At 41.7% G+C, this 17,898-nt stretch overlaps 1 protein-coding gene across 2 annotated transcripts in view; it reads left to right on the top strand.

Moving 5' to 3' along the window:
• Positions 1-17,898, top strand: part of LOC114788537 (protocadherin-7-like) — a 33,198-nt gene that overhangs the window by 10,001 nt on the left and 5,299 nt on the right. The gene's annotated exons all lie outside the window — the stretch shown is intronic.

Below are 17,898 nucleotides of genomic sequence, written 5' to 3'. Positions count from 1 at the left end.
ATCACCTGTCCAAGGACCTCCATCAGGTGAAGATTGTCTACTGGTCTGGTTTTCATCAGCAGGAACTGAGGTCATTACAAAAGAGAAAGAACAATGGACTGAGAAGAATAAAGAGCAGTGCTACAAAAGAGCTCGCTTCAGTCTGCCCTTCAGAGGTCAGAAAGAACAAGGCAGAGAACAAGGCCGAATCAACACCTAATGACATTAGAACCTTATTTCAGATCCTGAAAGGATATCTGGAAACTGTCAGAAACACAAGCTTCATACAGACTGTGGTTGCCAACTATTAAAAAAAAAATCAACCAACTCTTAATCTTGCATATCATTCCTGGGCAGTAAGCCTCAATGGTAACGGTGCATCATTCGCAGATCCAATGCATTTCAACTCAGGGAACTGTGTTAAGCGGTTGTAGGGCAGCATCATTTGCATTGTAGCACTATGTTCCTCAAAGGTTACCCTGTCATAAGCATTATTCCTATTAGGGCTGCATGGTAAAAAATGTTACAAATGGTATGCGGTTTAAATTTTCATTATACCGACATACCGCAGAAATATTCACTCCTCGTGAAAATGTCGCATCACCTGTGCGAAACCACGCCTGCTTTCAGAAAAAGTCATTCGTTTTTTTGCAACTGCACAGAGCGCACGGCAGGGTTTCCACGGATCTTTAATGATCTTAAAAATGACGAGTAATTCTTAACAGGCCTTAAAAAATTCTGCAGACGCAATAAATAAAATAAAACAAGCCTTCAGTCTGTCAGTAATTCCCCGGTAGCTGCACCGCAGTAATTCGCCGGGTTTATTACTAATTGCAGCACTCTGCCAGTGCCCAATCCGTTGTAGACTTAATGTAAACTCTACGGCTGAATACAGAACATCAGTCGCCCCCTGAAAATATTACCACTCGCACCGTACAAATACCTGGTGTTGCAGTAGAAATGCCCAGATATTGTTTTATAAGGTATACAGTTGTGTAATACTGTTACCCTTTTAAAATAGTTACATTTAAATGTACTTATCAAATTATATATCACAATATATAACATCAAAGTCTATGGTTATGAAATTTATGCCATATCCCAATATACAGTATATTATATGTAGAGATATTACAGATATTACAGTACCTTACAATAGATAAACACATCAAATAATAAGTTTATGTAAATAATAAGTTTAAGTGTGACGATAAATCACACAAATTTTGTTTATTATACATTTGTAAAACAACACTTATTCCATAGCTATTATTAATTTAATTAGTCTTTATATGCTGCTCATCGTGTGCTGGAAAACATATCACCCAGCTCTAGATGGTCTCTGGAGATGAAATTTCTATCGGGTCTTCAAATGAGCTGAGCTATGATTGGTCCATTTTTCCTGTGTCTCTGGCCTCTTGGGCTCAATCTTCACAGGGAGCCGTGAATCGCTTCTTCAGCCGGGTTCTTGCAGGGATTTTCCAATCTTGTGTGCATTTACCAGAGATGGGGCAGCGCTGTCTAGTGTTACAGTGGAGGGTTACCCCCGCTGTCATTACAGTGCCTTTACCATCATCTTTTATTTAAACGGCACAGCCACACTGTCTGTGCAGCCCTTTTACCAAGGAGACAACACGACAGAGTCGTCTCCGCAAAGCCAGCGTGACTCACGCAGGACGGCCGAGCGCAGAGTCATCTCGAATTTAATGCGATTCGGCCGGGAGAGGGACAGGGCGTAAGAGCGGATGTCATAAATACACAAAGTAACGTAAGAGCAGGGGGAGTCTGGGGGAGCAATCTGTCGGAACATCACAAATGAAATATGATTCAATATGAGTGAAATAGAGGAGGAGGGTATGAGTGTGTGTGTGTGTGTGTGTGTGTGTGTGTGTGTGTGAGAAAGACGAGAACATCGCACGAACTCGAGCAGAGCCACGAGGGAGGAAGAGCAAGGGAGTTGTCTGTTTGAAGCGGGGGCAAAAGAGTGAGAAAAAGGGAGAGGTGCAAGGGAAAGAAAAGCGCGAGAAGCATAAAGAGTGTTAAAGAGTCAAGGGAAGCTTTCTGGAGTCTTGGCGCGGGCATTGAACAGCGATATTGTCTCCTCCCCGCCACCCCAAGTAAAGGCCGGCGTCAGGACCGGAGTACTAATGATACGGATCAGATCCTCGGAGAATAGGAGCTCTCTGGCGCTGCTCGCACGCGCTTTGTTATCACACTTCGCCTCGCTCGGCGGAGCTGAAAGCGAAAGCGGGCGAGGCGTGTGTGATGGGCGTAGGACATCGTAAATTAAACATGGGACAGAACGTTTGAGGGGGTTAGATGAAGAGTTGAGGGCACCAGGAGTCTGTTGGACGATGGGCGCGTTAATGCTCGTCAGCGCGTTTGGAAGCTCTATGTGGGCTGGCGTGAAGGTTGCGGTTCAGCTGGGGATGTCTGTTGCCTTGCTTCAAACCCTCTTGCTTTAGGCAAGTCTAAGCATAGACATGGACCTCAGATCCCCCGTTTATGGAGCTCTGTGTGTGTGCGCGCTCCCTTACATAAATGAGTGGGCCTGTTGAGGCCTGTGGGCTTGTTCCTGGGCCCGCTCTCTGTTCGCGGCGTGTGCAGGTACGTCAATATCCGTCCCACCTGCCTGCACCAGTCTGCAGGAAGAACCTCGTGGAAAAGAGGGCCCGTCCCACACAGTGTCTGACCAAAATAATGGGGGTGTCAGGTGCGCTGGCGTCAGTGCGTGTGGGTTCACGCTCACATCTGTCAGTGCGAGGGTGCTGTATATATATATTTGCTCCCTTTCGTTTTCTTGTTTTCATTTAGTGAGTCTTCGTGCTGCTGTGAGTCGGTAGTCACGTCTCTTCACACCTCAACTCTCAGCACCTTTCAGACTGTGTTGGCAGTTTTTGCTTTGGGCACAAAAAAAGTTCTAAATTAAAACTCAATTATGAAAATAGAAGAATTTAATGAGATGAAGAACTTTTATGGGTAATAAGCTGATGAACATTGGGTGGGAGTACAAAAAGAGTTCTAAAATTTCTACTGATGCACCATTTCACGCTTGTGGCAACCAAATCCAATCAACGATCTTATGAATACTTTTTATACGAAGTCCATGAGGGTTATCACAAGCTTTTTAAGTCACTCTCATTGCTTGTGTGAAAATGATTTACTTGCCTGGCTTTGTTCCCAGAGATAGCTATGATTTCCTTAAAGGTCCCTATTATGAAAATTTCACTTTGTGAGATTATTTAACATTAATACGAATTCCCCTAGCCTGTCTAGCCAGACAGTCGGATCTGGAATTTGTGCCCTCATGTTGTCACAAGGGGCAAGGGTGCCTCCCCTTTCTCATGCTTTGTGCGCCCAGAGGATTTCCCACCCCTGCCCTGAAAAGGTGACCTTTAAAACCACTGATGGGTGGTAGGGGCCTAGTGGGTTAGACTGTTGTATTGAAATAGTCCAAATTGGTCTCATTCTAGAGCCCTGAATGTAAAGAGCCCTGAATGTCGGTGTACAGAATAACTAAACACACAGCCATTAATGTTTAAACCACTGACAATGAAAGTGAGTATAACCTTGTGTAGTGAAAATGTCCAAATTGTGCTCAAAGTGTCAAAATCTTGTGTGGCCACCATTATTTTCCAGCACTTCCTTAACCCTCTTGGTTATGGAGTTCCCAGTCTGTTTCCCAGTCTGAGATTGCCTGGATTCCCTTAAAACCACACATGGGTGGTAGTAGCCAAGTGGGTTAGACACTCGTTAGACACACTTTGAACCAGAAAACCACAAAGTCACAGGTTCAGTCCCCACTTCCTGCCACTGTGTCCCTGAGCGAGACACTTAACCTTGAGTGTTTCCATTGGGACTGTCCCTGTTAACTACTGTGTTGTAAGATGTTCTGATTGATAAATGCTATAAATGTGAAGCTTCTATATAATTCCAGCTCAAGTCGGTCTTCAGTATGTAAAATGAACACAGTACAGCTGTAGAAAATGACAGGACTTTTTTGGACTGTTAGCATTATTGACCCGATTATTATTCACAATCATGTTATTTTAAATAAAAAATCAATCAGCTCTTTACATTACTAAAAATGATCTGGTGGTTCATTACTAGTAGCAATAGTAGTATAGTATATACATATAGTTGACCAACGTGAAAGTAGTCAGTTTATTGTCCGCCACTGCAGCGGTTCGTAGATCTCATGCCACATCATGTCAGCTGCAGACAGACCTAAGCCCATGTCAAATTCACCACTGCTATAACCAAGCTCTTCTCCATCTTGGATTTAGAGTCATCTTCGATTCTTTGTTTCTATCGGTTGAGCAACAATATGAGCTCAAAGTTCAACTGAAGTCACCGCAGTGTGGGCAGAAGCTGGCATGCTGCTTGTCACGGCATTTAAAATCACTCTTCAGATGTGCATGCCATACAGAATAGTAGGTTTCAGTGCTTGCCGCGTTCAGTCTGAACCCGGCTTTGTGTTTGTCTCATATTTTGGATTAAAAAATGGATCGGTAAGTGGATTGGCCCCGTCTGATAGATACCCAATACGTAAATGACGTCATTATCAGGATCCAATCTCAATATTAAAATGAAACCGTATACTGTGACAACAAACCCCTTGAATCTTGAATATTGTATCAGATCAAGCTTATACCTACATATAGCTGTTGCTTATCTTTTTATAACTGGAGCATGTTTAAACAGTGGATCCAATTTGAAAGTCCTATTAATCCTATTATAGGAAAGTCACATTTAATTCATAACCAGTTACAATACCAGTTACAATTACAAGTTACTTGACCCAGTAAGTTACTTTCCCCATGAGGCAGTGGTAGCGGCCCCATAATTAGAAGGTTGCCGGTTCGAATCCCGATCCGCCAAGGTGCCACTGAGCAAAGCACCGTCCCCACACACTGCTCCCCGGGCGCCTGTCATGGCTGCCCACTGCTCACTCAGGGTGATGGGTTAAATGCAGAGGACAAATTTCACTGTGTGCACCGTGTGCTGTGCTGCTGTGTATCACATGTGACAATCACTTCGCTTTGTACTTTGTACAGTAACTAGTTACTTTTATAATACTATAACACTGCTATTAACTCAGTTACTAGTGGTAACTAGAAAAAAACTAAAAAAACATACAACATCATAAAAGAGGAAGGCAAAGGTTTAAAATGTTCAGCATTCGGTGTTGTACATGTTTGAATACAAACTACAGTGTTTCAGTGTTTGAAGAATTTTGAACATTGACCACGCAAGCATGTAGATGATATAATCTGGGGCACCGGGTTGCTGCATCTTTTTTATTATGAGTGGCATCTTGGTATTCTACAGCCAAGGTTGCCCACGTCTTTCTCCCTGTTATCAGCTTCCTACTCAAGATTTATCCCACTCCATTTTGCCTCAAGGAATTTTATTGCAGACAATGGGATCTATACAATGCTGTATATTAGGTATTTAAGTTTATTTCCAGACAATTACAACAATTTATGTTGCTCGTGTGTTTAGCAGATCAGTGCATTTTATTGGTGATTAAATTAATGAGGCAATGACTTTTAACAATGTGTCCCGTTGTCTTCTTTTCTAAATGGACCATTAAAATTTTCAGCCTTGATTAAACACAGTTAAAGCAATATTTAAACTCATATATAATTATGCCTGCATAACTAATCTAGTTGGTCCAGAAAATAAATAAATTAAATTGCTTCTTAATCGTTTTCATGATAGATGAGAACACTAGATAGATATTTCATGATATTTAAGTGATATGTGGTAAATTTAGACTGATATTACAAAATCTACCTAAATTTGTCACATCTTGCCTATAGCACCACTTTGCAGCTTTCACAGGACTTTTCCATACTCATTGTTTTCATTAGTCAAGCCCATATGGCATTTATGATTGTTATCCATATCTGTATCATATTTCCGGTCATCTTCTTTCTTTATATGGGTTTATTCCATGGTGTCATTGATTAATCTTGTCCATGTATTTGTTTTATTTGTAGTCTGCATACAAGCATTTTTGTAAATATTGTATTAAATCAACACTAAACCAACACTGAAGTCAATGTACAGGTTCTCTAGAAGAGTGTAAATCTGCTCAAAATAACTAAACACGCTGACAACAAAGGTGAGTACACCCCTAAATGAAAATGTCCAGATTGTGCTCAAATTGTGTCGATATTTTGTGTGGCCACCAATAATTTCCCAGCGCTGCCTTATCTCTCTTGGTCATGGAGTTCATTAGAGCTTCACAGGCGGTCACCAAAAAATTCCTCTTCCACTTCTCCATGATGGTGGCCGAAGACCTTGCTCTCTTCCACCTTCCCTCTGAAGATTCCCCAGAGATGCTCAGTAGGGTTTAGGTCTGGAGACATGCTTGGCCTGTCCAGCATCATTACCCTCAGTTAATTTAGCACGGCAGGGGTCATCTTGGAGGTGTGTCTGGGGTCGTCACCATGTCGGAATACGGCCCAGAGGCCCAGTCTCCGAATGGAGGTTGATCATGTTCTGCTTCAGTATGATACAGTACATGTTGGCCTTGATGGTCATTCTTGTTTTGTAATTCTTGTTTGTGGTCTCATCAGAGACTTCCAGCAGTCCCCGTCCTTAGTCTGCTTATCTTCAGCCAACGTGTTTGCGTGCTTTCTTGTGCATCATCTTTTGAAGATGCTTCCTTCTGGAATGACAGCCATGCAGACCAGTTTGATGCAGTGTGCTCCGTATAGTCTGAGCAGGCTGACCCCCCCACCTTCGCAGCCATGCAGGCAGTACTCATACGTCTGTTTTCAAAAGACAACCTCTAGATAGGGTGAGTTGTATCAGAAGATGTCGCAGGTTCAACCATTGTGTCTCTGAGCAAGACACTTAACCCTGAGAGCCTCCAGGGGGACTGTCCATGTCACTACTGACTGTAAGTCATACTGGAAAAAGGCGTCTGATAAATGTTGTAAATTTAAATGTAAATATGAGGCACATCTGCTCCCCATTCACACCTGTGACCTTGTGACACTAATGAGTCACATGACACCATGAGGGGAAATGGCTAATAGGACACAATTTGGACATTTTGAAATATATATATATATATATATATATATATATATATATATATACACACACACACACACACACACACACACACACACACACACACACACAAACACACACAGTACAGGGCCAAAAGTTTGGACACAGTTCTCATTCAGTGTGTCTTTATTTTCATGACCATTTACATTGGCAGATTCCCACTGAAGGCATCAAAACTATGACTGAACACATGTGGAGTTTTGTACTTAACAAAAAGGGGAGACCTGACCTCCAACCCAATCCAGATGTATACTCATACTGTATGTTATGCTCACTTTGCCACCATTAATGGCTGAGTGGTTAGTTATTTTGAGCAAATTTACACTCTTATACAAGCTGTACACTGACTACTTTACATTGTATGCAAAGTGTCATATCTTACGTGTTGTCAGTGATAAAGTATTTACAAAAATGTGAGGGGTGTTCTCACTTATGTGAGATGCTGAAAAGCCATGAATGAGCTTCCTGCACCTGATGTAACCATCTCGGGGTTTAAGTCATTTTAAGATCTGATGAAGACCACATTTTGTGACATTGGTTCCAGTATTGTGCTGCATTTGTCAGATATCATGATGTAATGCATTGTCTGTGTATTGTGCTTTTCTATCTTGTTTAAATGTAAAGAAAGTAGAATCATCCCTCCATCCATCTATCCATCCAGTGCCTACACACCCTCTCATATGCTCAGAGCCCCTTAGGCCACAGCAACAAGCTGCGTAACCCAAAAATAAACTTCCTCACTCCTTGAGAATTAAATCAAAACCATGCAAATCAATTGGCCAATTACGGCCACAAACACGTTTCCCTGGAGATGAAGTGTTGATGCTTAATTGGTGCGATGAAAGAGAATGCGCTCAAGATGACAAGCGATATACAACATGTTGGAAAAGAAGTGTTGTTATTGTGAGGGTTATTATTATTATTCTTCATATATAAAGACAGAAGTGAGCTTGTTAAACTGTGTGATACACCACTTGAGTCATTTTTTTTGTACAAGTTTATTGCATCGTTTTACTCGGAAAACCACTTTCAATACTGCAAGTTGAGAGGTTTGCCAAAGTGAAGGAGGTGAAAAGTCTCAGGTTTGACTCACTCGCAAACACTGACTCTTCAGCAGTCACCACAGCACAGTGTACCGCTCAGACGCATCACGATTCGCTCACACCCCTGCACGGTGGCAGAAGGAGCCCGAGTGGGCAAGAGTCACGCCTGTCAGGAGCTTCTGCTGTGCAGCCACGCATCTTTGCTCGTGTGTCCAGTTGAGAGAACAAACATTTGCCTGCTCTTAATTTAAAATGAGCCACAATCTGCTTGCGATGCGTCATTTCACGACACAAGTTTTGAGTCATTGTTGACGTGGCCCCGAACAAAGGAGATGCTTTAGACAGCATGGCTGAGACATTAAACAGCTGTATATAGAAAATGGTGATGTGGCCAACGTGAGCAACATGACCCTTTTCATAAAAGACGCATTGTCTCTTTGCTTCAGATCAGCATGATGGCATGCTTGCTAATGAGTGACACACTTTTGATATGATAAAGATTTTTTGCATAAAAGATTTTTTTTTTTTGGTCGGGTCCAACAGGCAAGAATGACTTCAGTCGTTTGTTCTATAAGGATGAGCAGTTGCGCCTGGAAGAGAATAGAACTGGTGGGATGACAGAAAGAGACCAGTAGGCTCTGTGTCATAATGTCCCTCTATGTCACACACGGGGGCGAGCGCGCACACACACACACATATTGCAGCCCTTGTCACGGCAACCACAGACCCCTGCAATACATTTAGGGGCTTCTGTGTCCCCGACTGGATTATGTCGTCGGCATGTCTGAGGTCTTGTGTGTGCATGCTCGTCATTGTGACGAGCATGAATTAGAATTAATGTGGGAAGTCACTGGGAGGCCATTGTTTTCGATACAGAGGTGCATCCTGACTGGTTCTTTGGTACGATTCATGTGTTTTCCTATCTCAACGGTCGCAGCAGCACTGCTCTTTCACTCTGTGTTGAAGCTATGAGGACATGAAACTGAATTCTAAGATTGTATATATATGTTAGGGAATCTTTAGGCACCTCACAATTGCGATTCAGAAGGCCGTGATGCGGTTATAAAACGATTATTGATTTCTCCGCCCTCATATTTGTAACCAAAATGAATTTACTTCCAGTTTCTCTTATTTTTACAGCTGTGAAATAAAAATAAATTGTGCTGAAATCACAGCTTTGACACATACATTATTTTGAACAACATAAACTACTTATTCTTATACAAAACTAAATAATGAAGAGTCTAAAACCTGTAATTTCAGCAAAGGTCTCAATATCTTTGACAAAAAAATATGTATAAATAGAAGCATAAAATAGAACAGTAAATTCTGCACCAGCAGCTCAAGTGATGCTTTCTGGCTTAACTAAGTGGAATAAATAAGGACATAAATACAGCTTGCCATATTCACAAATACTTTAATGCAAGACTTTCAAACAATATCTTGCACACCACGCTGACCTTGTGCATGCATAGCGATTAAGGTTGAAGTTTTGCAGCGCACCATGATGCATTTTCGTGTGACCAATGGAATAAGCAGGCTAGTGTCCGTTCTGCTTCTTCAAAACACACACACCCAGAGCGGGAATGGTGGAAAAGCTGATCTTATCAGTCTCGGAGTGTCCGAGACTGATACACAACATTATTGTCTTACCAGGACAGTGGTAAGATGGGTGCATCTCGCTGGTTTTGCGAACAATAATCAATTAGTAACATTTTTAAATAGATTCAGAATCTTTCATTTCCACATCGCCACGCATCGAAAAATGTATGTGTATTTATATATCAGTGCATATATACAAGCACACATTTATGATACAAAAATGTTGTACTTTTATAAATTGTTTCTGTTACTATTTCACTTTACTAGTGTGTTATTTTTTATTTTATTTTACTTTCTCTGGCTCTTTCTATTAGGACTGCACAATATTGGGAAAATATGCGATATGCAATATTGTTGATGAATATTGTGATAACGATATTGCAGCGATAAAGCATTATTATTATTATTAGCTTTTTAAGAAAAATCCTTTATATACGTAATGATCATACTAAAATAAACAGGTAATATATATTCATCTGATCTAATTCAATCTAATTCAGGCTAAAAAGAAACAATATGTCAAGGAAGTTGCAAATATTTAGACTTTAAAACATTATGAATGACTTAAAACCCTCAGCAGATATTCTGATTTCTGGTTTGCTGTTACTATAGACCAGCCAACACAATATGAATTGTTTCAAAGATTACTTTTTATATACATATAACCATACACTCATCAAGAGTGTTATAAAACAAGAGCATCTTTTAAACAAAATCGCATACTACTTGAGTAGGTAATACATTTGAATTTGTACGTACGGCGCTACCGTTAAAACAGTATTGTATCGCCGCATGTCAATAGGATTTGAATATGACGCCGCCTCTCCCGATGCCTTACGGGATAGTGAAGTGTCCACCGAATGCCTACTACAGAATTTGGCTGGAAGTAGTAGGTCATCTGGGCACTTCTCGTCTACTGACGGCTCGTCACAATAGTATATAGTATGCGATTTCAGGCGCAGCATAAATTTCATTTATCGCAACTCGCTATATAACGTTGATGTAAAGAAGTAGCAGTTAAGGAAACTGACCCGTAATCGTAACGTTGAATCCCGGTTTGAAGCCTGACCTGCCACTGAGTATAGCACAGTCCCCAAACACTGCTCCTAAGGTGATGGGTTAAATGCGGAGGACACATTTTGTTGTGTGCACCATTTGTGTGCACCACAATCATGACAGTAATACAGCAGTCAGATTTGACTGTGAGATGAACCACCCCTGGCCTCCTTCCCCAACTCTTTAAACCTCTATTCCTATTTACCCACAGAAGGCATAATTCATGGCAGAAGCTATATCTGAACTTCCCGGCTGTTTTGTCTTCATTCATTTGCACTGCAAAAGTTTAATATATGAATGAATGTAGAGAAGCCTGCATGCTTCAGAAGCTGATTGTAGTTGATAGCTGATGCTCCTCACATCTTGTCTCTGCTGCTTAAACTGTCATGTAGGAGTTCAAACGAAGCGTGAACTCTAACACTGCATTATGAGTAAGAGCTGAAGGTGAAAGGGAAAGAGAAAATGGAAATTTGAGCTTATTACAGATCCACAGGGCCCTGTTGGATAGTGTATTGCCTAAATAGTCCCACGGCGAGGTGACACAACATTAGGACATTTCTCATTTGTTACATGTCTCTATTTTAAAATGTTGAAGCACTTTGAATGCCTGCATTTGAATTCAGTCTATTAGTCAATGGCTTCAGTACACATACCAGAGATTCGAATAAAGCAGAGGTTTCAGTGCCGTCTGTTGTGCATCCACTTGAAGGAGTCTGTTCAAGGCCTTGAGAAGTTACAGGTGACTGGGCTGTGCCAGACTTATTCTCCAGGCTTCTCTGGTGTATTTTACAGGATCTGAGAAAAGCTCATAAACTGTTCTTATGCACAAGTGAAAATCAAATCGGTGCACACACATGATGGATGAACTTCCCCCAGTGGCAGTGAAATGGGCTTCAGAAAATGACAAATTATGAACTTTCTGAGCTGTGTGTGTGTGTGTGTGTCCGTCACTCGCATCTAGAGCCACACACTGCTTAAATGGCTGAAGGGCATTATCTGGTACCAGTTTCGTTCATCACTGAGCTCTGCGTGGGTGTAGGACGCCGTGACTTATAACAGACTCAACATCCTTATTTCTGTTCATTATCCTAGCGAGCACACGTATACAAAAGAGCGCACTATTCTGTCATTAATGTCTTCTGTGCCATTCACAGTGTGAGCATTGTTCAGAGCGGTTGGTGACTCTTAATGGACAATAGGAGACGGCATGTGGGGGGACTGTCCTTGTCATCACTACCGGGTATTTATTTCACTGGGACAGAGACGCACACTACACAGAGGGCTGTTGTTTTCCGGATCCTGTCACAGATGCACGCATTAGCATGTAAATGTATGACATTTAGCAGCACATCTGGAAAAGAATGATTTAGTCGCATGGAAAACTTTTTCCTTTTAACTCGGCCACATTAAATCAAAAATATAATGCTCCATTCAAGATACAGTCAGTAGTGCACAGTTTTCGTTTAAAATATGGGCGCTCTAATGTCTGAAAGATTGCCTACCAAGATGCGCTCCATAAGACATAATTCTCCTTTCAGAAGTGGTCATAAGGTGTAATTGGTAAATTCAAAGGCCGTCCTTCCACAAATGCAAAGTGTTAAGACGCTCAAATTGTAAAACGTCCTTTTTTGAATTAGAGCCTGGGAATTGCCCACCCGCTGATTTAAAGTGTAGGGTGTTTTAGAGGAAGATTCCTCAGCTCTAAATAATTTACTGCACCTGCACACATCAACAACACTGAATTGCACGAGGGAAGAAAGTACGTGCCACGCCTTCCTGCCAACCTCAGCAGATATGAATTCCTGTGTTGGTGATGTTTTTAGGTGAAAGGTTCTTGCTCTGAGGTGACATATTTAGATCACCCACTAAAGTCAAGTTCTGTGCCTGTGGCTATTACGAACACAGTCTCTGGGTTATCGAGTCTCCGGTTTTACAGAAATATGGACTCTAAATGATAAATTATTGCTCAAATCAATTTTGCCACTCATAAATTGATTGGCATTGTTAGGGGAAATTATTTTTCATGAGTTGGCCATGAAAAGTGCTTGACTCCTTCTTTCATTACTGAGTGGCACAAACAACTCAGTAATGACTAATCAATGGGGTTGCACTTTTAAAATGAAACCACAAGCAATGGGAGGTCATGAAGTACAGAGACCATTCATCTGTGAACCAGATGACCCCAACATCGAAGGCTCAAACACCGCTTAATACCACCGAGTCTTGATCAAGGGGCGAAAGGGGACTGTCCCCAAGGGGACCGGATATGACGTAAATGTAAAATTATAGTATCATGTTCACAGGTTATTTTTACTATACCTTTTCATAATGTTTCAGTTGACCAGCAAAATTTTCGAAATTGAATTAGAAGCAGCGTCTCCCCTAGTGTCGACTCTGAACATTGCTCATCCAAAAGAGATTTAGAACTAGAATTATCAAGCGTATGATAACTATTAAACCCCCGTAAAACCCAGTTTCCTTGTACAACTTTGTTTTCTCCTGCAAATATTGTACCCCCTCATTGTAGTAGTGGCAATATAGCATGATACATGGTACTACCCTACCAAAATCATTTTATTACTCCCAACATAAATTCTATACAGAAATTCCATATGCCTTCCACAATTACCGATAATGCAGAAAAACTAAACTTTACAATGAAAATGTATGGCGTGTTACCAAGATGCGTTTTTTTTCTGAAAGGTCAGATGAATGAAAGACTGCACCATCGAAGACTGGCCAAACAAAAATGTTAACAATCAGCATTTTCACTTTCAAACCACTAGAGGCTTCTCTATCATTCTCTCTCTCTCTCTCTCTCTCTCTCTCTCTCACTAGTGACTTAGCAATTCATTGATCTAACGGCTGCTTTGCTACAGTAAGTGCGCAGTTTATGTGCATGTTTGTGTTTGGGTATGTGCCTTCTGTTATTTTGGCCTCTCTCTCACTCTCTTTGTTTCTCTCTCTCTCTCTCTCTCTCTCCTTTTCCCTCTGCAGTGCCTCTTTCTCTGCATGGTGATTATTATTCCTTGCACAGCCTCAGTGCTGATAGTCAGATACTGCTGAGCCTCCCTCTAAATCACCTGGAACTGAGCCCGCCATGAGAGAGAGACAAAGAGGGAGAGTGAGAGAGAGAGAGAGAAAGAGAGAGAGAGAGATGAAGATGAGAGTGAAACAAAAATATAGAGGAGAAGATAGAAAGAATGGGGAGGAAGAAAGAGGGCAGAAAAGAGGGAGGGGGGCATCCTTTTTAAACAATGGAGCATGGTGCAAAATGAGCTTTGTTGCCTTTGCTGTGATTATCGTGCTGCAGTGGAGGGACCACACACACACACACACTCACACACCACTGACCTTTTTCCTGCAGCATAAACAGAGCATTGGACGAAGTACCGGGCAAGTGCAGAAGCACTTGTACATTATACTCCCGCATTAGAGCGGGGCACAGCGCAGCCTTCACACATACGCAGTCATCCGTATGCTCAAGCTGATGAGCCTTCCAAATGCATTTACTTTAGGTCACACACCGCCTTTGTATTTCTTGTGCATGGCCCTCGTTACACGAATGGAGGTACTGATATCCCTGCGTTCCTGTTCATCCTCCAGTAATTTTGAGCACGCTGCTGCTCTGTAACAAGCAGTAACTTAGCTAGCATCCAAAAACCAGGATCCCTACTCTTATAATTCTGCTGCTACCACTGCGTCCTTGAGCAATGCACTGTTCAATGGGAGGGGGGTGGACCTGCAATTAGTTACTGTAAGCCAGTGTGCATGAAAGCATCAGCTAAATGAATGAGTGTAATGTATTGATCTTAGCCCACAGGGAACAGTAACAGTACATGAAAACAGGGTTTTCTTTGTGCTAAAACTCATGTTTCAGTATTTTCATATGCTGACATATGCATTTAGCCACATTAAACAGCTCAGTGTGTTATAGTGGATGTCATTATGGTACGTGTTATAAATCAATAAAGATCTCAGACCACTATTCGCACTGATGCATGTCCGGGATGATTAGAGGGTCCTCATCTTGAGTGCTGTCATCATTTATTCATTATCTACGCTCTGCCTGTTGAATATGCAAAGTCATGTAACGAGGACAGTACCTATAAGGGCTAATTAATCAGAGCTCATTAATTTCCTTTGAAGCGTCAGGTACGGGCGTTAGTTACTAATTAGTGCCATGGCAGGTTTGAACTTTGTGTAGTGTGTACCTGCACACTGATGTGCACACACAGATGCAGTTGTGATGATTGCACATAACCTCGTCTTCACATTTTATTGCAAAGAGCAAAATGTTTTTGTTAAAGTAAAAGTAAATTACCTTTATGTGTGCAAAATAAAAATGCACAATTATAAGTGATAATTGCAAAATGAAGGAATTAAATAAAATGGTACACAAACTAGTAAGATATATTTAATTGTTCATATTTAATGTATGAAAATTATAAACAACAGTCCACTGGTGGCCACTAGTGGCAGTGGGCCGCTAGGACCGGGACCTAACACCTTTACACTTCCAAGGCCATCAAACACACAGGGCTGCCCTCACTTTGGTGCACACATAAAAAACATAAAGCATGTGGGAAATGGCCTGTGTCAGATTAAGGGGAGGATTTTAGGCCCGCCGTCAGGCACCATTAATATTCCAACAGACATGATGCCATTGGTGGCACGGCTGGAATGCAGCCAAGCGCCCAATCTCTTCCACTTTAACCGGGCATCTGCTGACAGCTGCTTTTCTCTTTAATACAACATTACACACACACACACACGCACACACACACAAATGACAATATTAACCAATGTGCTCTACCATAGACAGTTCCAAGAAAAATAGAACTTATATTTGATTACTGCCGACCCTTCTGCAGGCCTGTATTAACTCGCCTAGGCTGTATGGTAATGGCACTATTCAATGAAGCAAACAAGTATTAAATACATTCATATTCCCTTTGCATTACTGGAAATTAATGAATGGGAACAGCAGTTTGTTAATCCTGTCCCTTTCCGACAGTTTTGGATAGAACTAACTAGCTATCATTCTTGTCTTTTTCACTTTTATCCACTTTCGAAAACCCAGAAGACGTCCTCAACCTAACCTCTGACTCTGTTGGAAGAACATTTCTATGTGTTAAGGTTCGAGGTGGCGTTAACATAAACTTCTACATGGTGATGTGAGATCCTTCATTAACTAGCACAGTAAGAGTCCCAGTTGCCGTAACCTGTGACCACTGGTCGTAAAAAAAAAAAAAAAAATCGGCATAGCAAGATTCTGTGCCACTGGTTCATTAGTGAGAATAGGTCAACCCGGAGAAGCAGTTTCTGCTCTACTTCAGTCCGAGCCTAATCTAGACCCAGGATAAACATAGAATAAAATAGCTGCTGCTACACATGAGAGACTTTCCACTGAGCTCCTGCTCTACTTCAGCCAAGCTCGTGCCTATTCTACACCCAGGATAAACATAGACCTCCACACAGCCAAAGCAGAATGTCTTCGTGACCGGGCCTGGTGTCACGTGGTCACCCAATCAAAGCGAAAGGAAGAGAGTGAGTTGGAACTAGAGGGGGAAAAATGGCAGAGCGAAGGAGAGGGGAATTATGGGTCAATAAATCGCCCTGATGGGGAGAACACCAGTGGGACTCATAAGCAGGTCAAGGGCACGGCATTGATCGGGTACATCATAAAATGGTCTGTCTATAAGCTTGAGGGAGACTTTAGTGTGTGTGTGTGTGTGTGTGTGTGTGTGTGTGTGTGTGTGTGTGTGTGTGTGTGAAAGTTAGGGGAGGCCAGAGGAAGGAGATTTTTGTGCACAAGATGCAGAAATTTTTATGTATGGTGCAATGTATGGTCATATGGCCTTGCAATGCCATAAAATGTTTATATGTATATTTTTTCATGAAACATACACAGACAAAAAATACAAATAAATGGCATTTAATATGAGACTATGGGCACTGTATTGGAAGGCTGGTAGGAGGGCGAGTTTTTGTAGGTCATTAAATAGTTGATTTTAGGCAGACACAGCACACACCGAAAAACTAAATGAATCTTTAATCCTTTAAAAAAAAAAAGTAAACGTGTGATCAAGATATGGCCATGGGTACGAAAATGGCACGGAAGAATCCCTGTCTTCGTCTCTGTCCTTCACCTCGTATTGCAGAATTTTACAGTTACAGAATACATGAGACGTGACGTGACCCTAATGATTACTGATTGCTTTTTTCCCGGGTGACAACCTATCACAAAAAACAATTTCAGAATTAAATGCAAAGAGTAGCGGAAACCTTGACAGAAATGTGGTGAAGTAAAAAGTACGATATTTGAGTTTCAAATGTGAAAGTTGTATGATCCCCAATAAACACTATTCAAGAAAAGCACAGATTCTCCACATTTTTAATTAAGTACAGTACTCTGCATACCGACTAGTTTCAATCATCCAGAATGTGGAAATAGTGTGCATAAGAGCATAATTAAATATCGTGCTCTGTGTGACAGAAAGGAATGGATTTGAAGTTTTAAGTGATTGTCCTTATGAAACACAGCACACGGTGACTCAACAAAATGTGTCCTCTGCTTTAAAACCAAACCAACCTTAGTGAGCAGTGGGCAGCCATGGAAGGTGCCAGGGGAGCAGTGTGCAGGGGACAGTGCTTTGTTCGGTGGCACCTTGGCGGTTTCTGGATTCGAACCAGCAACCTTCCGATTCCGGGTCCGATTTTTTACCCACTGTGCAAACCACTGGCCCGAATGAGTTAGCCCGTGGCAGACTGGGCTCAGACAGAAGCAAGCTTATGACCTCCAAGCCAAGGGGCATGAGCTCCAGCCAGGGGAGCACGTCTGGGTTTACAACCTAAAGAAAAGAGAGGGTGTTGCCCGAAGCTAACCTCAGAAGTGGGATTTGAACTCACGCCTCCATGAGGAGACCAGAAAGCCCAGGTACTTGGAAGGAATATCACCTTGAATCTGGCGCCTTAGGCCGCTCGGCCATTCTGACTGCATGAATATTAATATGAATGATGCGTTTACTGTGTTCTTCTATGCAATTAATCCTCAGCCACGTCCCATAGCCCCCCAGCGCATTTCTTTAATCGTCATGGAATAAAACACATCATTTCTTGCTTATCA

The sequence above is a fragment of the Denticeps clupeoides genome, chromosome 4 (assembly GCF_900700375.1).
Source record: "Denticeps clupeoides chromosome 4, fDenClu1.1, whole genome shotgun sequence".
In the NCBI taxonomy this organism is placed as follows: domain Eukaryota; kingdom Metazoa; phylum Chordata; class Actinopteri; order Clupeiformes; family Denticipitidae; genus Denticeps; species Denticeps clupeoides.
The sequence above is the reverse complement of the archived record's forward strand: the minus strand, read 5'-3'. Positions and strand labels throughout refer to the sequence as shown.